Source organism: Crocuta crocuta, unplaced genomic scaffold (assembly GCF_008692635.1).
Source record: "Crocuta crocuta isolate KB4526 unplaced genomic scaffold, BGI_CrCroc_1.0 scaffold1245, whole genome shotgun sequence".
Lineage (NCBI taxonomy): Eukaryota > Metazoa > Chordata > Mammalia > Carnivora > Hyaenidae > Crocuta > Crocuta crocuta.
The window spans coordinates 551,099-556,948 of record NW_027530890.1 but is presented as its reverse complement, the minus strand read 5'-3'; positions in this window follow the sequence as shown (position 1 = coordinate 556,948).

Here is a 5,850-nt window from a genome sequence, read left to right as displayed (position 1 = left end):
GAGAAAGTATAGATTCAAAAAGATTACTGTGAGGTTAAAGATATTTGAAGAGATGCTCTTGTCTTTAGTTTCTTCTTTTTATAGTTTCTTCTTTCTTTAAAAGCATGAGTATACTTCTCTAAATTTAGGTTATTTAACAGTAAATACAATGGAAACTTCAGTTTCCTAGTTACACTAGCTGTATTCAAGTACTCAGTGGCCTCATGTGGCTAGTGGCTTCCATAGTGGACAGTGTAGATGTAGAATATATGCATTATTTAAAAAACTTTAGGACACACCAATCTAGAGGCTCAATATGCTTCATATTGATTTCCTTTATTTAGTAAAAATGCTACCTACACTGTGTTGCAAACCTGCAATAAGAAGGTGGTATATACTATTTGTTTACTCTTTTGTGTGATGTTATTAGCCATTGGTGATCATTGCCTACATCAATGAAGTTATTAGAGTTTGGAAAATGGAAATATATCAATATTTCTTCTATTATTATATAGGATTGTTCTATAATGACAAACTTCTACTTATCTTTAAATACTGTTGATTGTGGGGGCACCTGGGTGGCTCAGTCTGTTAAGCATCTGAGTTGGGTTCAGGTCATGATCTCATGGTTCCTGGGTTCGAGCCCTGCATCGGGCTCTGTGCTGACAGCTAGCTCAGAGCCTGGAGACTGCTTCAGATTCTGTGTTTCCCTCTCTCTCTGACCCTCCCCTGCTCATGCTGTCTCTCTCTCTCTCTTTCTCAGAAATAAATTTTAAAAACATTAAAAAATTAAATAAAAATACTGTTGACTGTGAAGTACAGATAATGGGAAGAGAAGAAGATATAAATGTTTTATTATTTCCCTTTACTTATCATTACAAAATAATGTTTTAGCTTTTTTAGTATTCCTCAAGGTGACTGATGAAATATTTTCTATATTGTTACTGAGCCAAGGATTTAAAATGTGATGCTTTTAATGAAATACAGTTACTATCGTCATTGTGTGCTTTTTTTATCTTTGGCTGGTAAGAGCCTCTTCGAGTTGGCACCTGAGTCTGTTCACATGATACAAGAGTCTTTGATAGTTTCTTTGTATGGTAATATTTTCTAGGAGTATCTTATTATGTAGATTTCCTAACCTAAACCTGATATATAAACTTATTTCTATAAACTCTGGTTTCTTTTAATAAGAATGACTTGTAGAGATGACAATCATAGTAACTTTTGCTGTTGGCTTATCCAAAAATCTCTGAGGCAAAATGAATGTATAAAAGCCCACCTGTTTCATTGCAATGCCAGTGGCCCAGAAATACAGACAAACAAAAGTATATACTCAACTAAATTAATGTAGCAATAGCTACATCTGAAAAGACTGGAATTGCAAAGTTCAAGGAGGACTACAGCTTTATCTATAGGCTAGAATTATTCACAGAAAGTTTTTAAACACTGAATTATGTAAATAAACATGTAGCGCCAAAGACTTGGTTAAATTGCCTATTTAGTAAAACTATAATTGTAATTAGTTTTTTTCAAGCTTATCGGTAATCAAATATAGCCCTATGCGAATAATATTTTTAAAATGTTAATGAATTATACATATAATGAATAATTTCCAGATTATAAAATATGGAATTGAAAAAAAATAGAAGGAAGAATTAACAAAAACTTTGCTACAGAGACATGATTAAGTCAAAGGCCTCTGATGTCTGAGGAAATTTGAAATGATCGTCAACTTCCCCACATTCTTGCTGTGTGAACCAAAGTCAGTTTCCCTAGCATTCAAACAACAATAATAATAAAGCCTATCCCATAGATTTGAGATTAGCTAACATAATAAATCTAAAACACTTAGCGTAATAACACTTTGAAATAGTAAAAGTGAAACAAATTATTTATATTGATATTGATACTAAGAAATATTGAGGGATAATTAATATTTATCACATACATTATAAATTGCCTGTGGCTAAAATTGAAAATGACCAAATAAAAAAGAATATGTATGTGACAAAATGAATAGACTTTTGATGAAATGGTGTCACCTTTAAATGTGTGCAAATTGTTCACAATGGTTTTAATTAAGAATATTTATGGTTGGGAAAAGGACATGAAATTAGAAAGTGTGATGATTCCAGTGACCACCTTAATATACCTCAGAACCTGGCATGTCAAACAGCGTTTGTCTCTATACAGTATTTCATTATGAAAAAATTCTATGAAGTTAATAGGTTCTCCCTCTGTGTCAGCTGAAATCAATGTCAGCATTATTCCTAGGACAGGAATCATTGCTAAGTAGTTTGCAATTCTGTGTTGCTAAAATGTAACAGATTCTTCTCTTTTTCTTCATTTGCATGTCAGAGGAATACACTTGACTCTAATATAGTGGAAAATATCATGATTAGGAGCAGTTTTACAAACTAAAAAAAATACAATTGGTATTTAGGTAGCATGTTTTTGTAAATCTTTCTGGTGTCTGGTAAATTTAAATATAAAAGACATTTGAAAGGGATTTTGATATTCCACAGTCCTCCTTTCAGTACCTTAGGACAAGTTGTAAGGAGCAATTTGTTAAAAATTGAACATATCTCAGACACCAGTTGCAAGGTGGGCAATCAATGGTAGTAAAATGATTGGTGTTAAAGTAAATGGATGAGCCCAGAAGAGTGGGGTTTAGTAATTGTTTAATGGCCACAGCACCAAGGTATAGGGCCTGCTTCATTAAGTCTTATGGAGAGAAAATGTTTTGATGGACACTATAACAATCATCCTATCTCAAGATATGAGACATTTAATCTCTTATATCATCAGTTTTAGAACCTAAAAGAATGTATTAAATTGTGTTGAGAGCTCTTTCAATAAAGTCATACAACGTGTAATCAACATCAAAAGCATATGTCCATTATCACCAAATGGTGTTACTCTCTTTAAATTCTGACATGTTGTTTGAAAGTAGTGGTTTTTAACCTTTTAAGCTACAGTTTAAGACTCAGAGATGTGAAGTTTAAAGAAATCTTATTGCTTCAATAGGCAAGCTGTGGGGATTATTTACCCATAATTTAATAAGGAGCATTTTCGACACTGTTCTGTCACATTCATTACCAGAAATGGAGCCCATCTTTCCATGATGCCACTGCTCATTATGGAACATAACCAACGTTTGAAAGAGTTTACTTACTGAAGTCTTGGGCTGTTAACAGGGGGAGGACAGGTTGACTAGAGGACAGCAAAACATGGGATATTAATAATAATAATAACAATAACAACAACAACAATATGGCTGCTGTGAGGTGACATGGTAGCCTACTCAGTTGGAATCTCTGCTTCCATTTGGTTTCTTGGCTCTACTGTAAGAAAATACATTATACCCTTTCAACTCTCTTATGGGCTGCATCGTGTCCTTCCAATATTTATATTTTGAAGTTCTGACTCCCAGTGCCTCAGAATGTGACTATAATTGCCCACAGAGTCTGTAAGAGGTAAAATAATATCATGAGTGGACCTTAATCCAATATGACGTGAATCCTTATACCAAGAAATTAGAACACAGACGCACACAGACCATGTGAAGACACTGGAGAAAGACAGCCATCTATACATCAAGGAGGCAGATTTTAATAGAAACCAAACCTACGAACACCCTGTTCTCAGGCCTCAAGCCTCCAGGATGGTGAGAAAATAAATTTCTGTTGTTTAAGCCACTCAACCTATGGTACTTTGTTAAGGCAGCCCTAGCAAACTAATGCAAACTCTGATTCCCTTTTATTATGGTAATCTCCCCCAAATTCGGAAACATTTTCTAACATCTGATATTCTTCAGACTCAGAACCATAAACTCTTTTTCTCTGCCCTTTTAATCCAGTAAATTCTATCTTGTCTTTTCAGAAGAACATTATCTTTTTTCCTCATTATACTTTTGATTTTTTTTCAAGCCATATAATCTCATTCTGTTCTTTGAAACCTTCTGTTTTGATTTTCAGTATAATTTGAAAGCAAACAAAAAACACTGAATTTTAACAAAACGAATTCTAAATTAGACTTTGTGAATACCTCAAACAGACTAAAAAATGAAGCTAAAACATTGGGGAAGGGGTGATAAATTTATCACTGAAAAATTTAAAAACTCATTTAAAAAGTCTCTTTAAATTTATTTCTTTTTAAAAAATTTTAAAGTTTGTTCATTTATTTTGAGAGGAGGAGAGGAAGGCAGAGAGAAAGGGAGAGAGAGAATCCCAAGCAAGATCCACCAGCACAGAGTCCGACATAGGGCTCAAGCCAACAAATCATGAGATCATGACCTGAGCCAAAATCAAGAGTCACATGCTTAACCAACTGAGCCACTCAGGCACCCCTAAAGTTATTTCTATAATTAATTAATCAAAATTATTTTTTGGCTTTCACACATCATTGCATAATTTTCATATACAAACTATACTTTGGCAGATGCTATTTGATAGTTTTAGGAAACAACTGAAAGATATTTAGGATGGATATGATTTACTGAAGAGAAAGAGAACGTCTTTTGTTTCTATGTTTAGCAGTATGGCACTAAACATTTCAGTGATTGACTTTTGGCCTGATTCTATGACCAGGACGTGCTGGATCTCACACTTGTCCAATAGCAGCTAGTGTCTCTTAGCTACAGAGACTGTTGTGCAAGATAGCATTTACTATCACTATAAAGTACAGTATACTTCAGTTTATGGATTGTTGGATTGTTGGGCAAATATATCTGACATTCTTTTTTTCTAGAAACATTTAAAAAATTTTAATGTTTATTTTTGAGACAGAGCCAGAGCCAGAGACAGAGCACATGTAGGGGAGGGCAGAGAGAGAGAGAGAGACAGAATCTGAAGCCGGCTCCAGGCTCCAAACTGTCACCACAAAGCCCCATGTGGGGCTTGAACCCACAGGTCACAAGATCATGACCTGAGCTGAAGTTGGACACTCAAGTGCCTGAGCCATCCAGGTACCCCATCTGGAAACATTTTGGTGCATTACATTTTTAAATATTTTTTTCAACAAAAATCATATAATTTAAATGTTTCATTAAGGTAAATGTTATTTTCACTTCATTAAACAAAATCTTAAATAGAAAAATGAGAACTAAGACTAGATGTGGAATTATGATCCTAAAAATATATATCTGAAACACTGCAGCAAGTAGGAATTAAATGTTTGCTCTGAACATAGAATCTTGGAATACTTATTCCAGTGTCAGTCATGATTTTAAGGACCCCAAGTTACCTCTCAGGCATAAAGTAATTCTCATGGATCAAGCCACAATGCAAAAGCCTGAGGAAAATACATAATTGTTCCCATACACAAACATTTTTCTTCACAACACAGGAACCTACATTCCCTTAAGATAAAGGAAAACCAAGAGCAATAACAAAGCAAATAGTGAATTGAGTGCCTTCTAATATTTAAAATGTCCAAGAGTTAGGATCTCATAACTCATTGTAGCCAGTGGGGTGGTTTTGTTTTTTCTAAAGATTAAAAAAAAAATTGGAAATACAATGTGAATTATATCTGACATACAGTTAGTTTGATTTTTCTTTGTATTTGAACAGGCTTTATGGATTTTCCCCACTCCTTCCTGATTTAATTTTATTGTTTTAAATACGTAGAACACTAATGTCTTTGCAAAAGTCAAAACTATCACAAAAAGTGGAGAGAGAGCATTTCAGTGAAATAAATTAGGAGATCCAGCAATACAACCACATAAGTATTTTCAATATAAATTTGGCAAAGATGCTAAGACATTTTACAGAGTAAAGGAGGGGTTCATCAAATGACATAAGACAGACTGGATATTTGTATGATAGAACACCATTCATAATACTAACTTCATACCATCTGTGACAACGACAA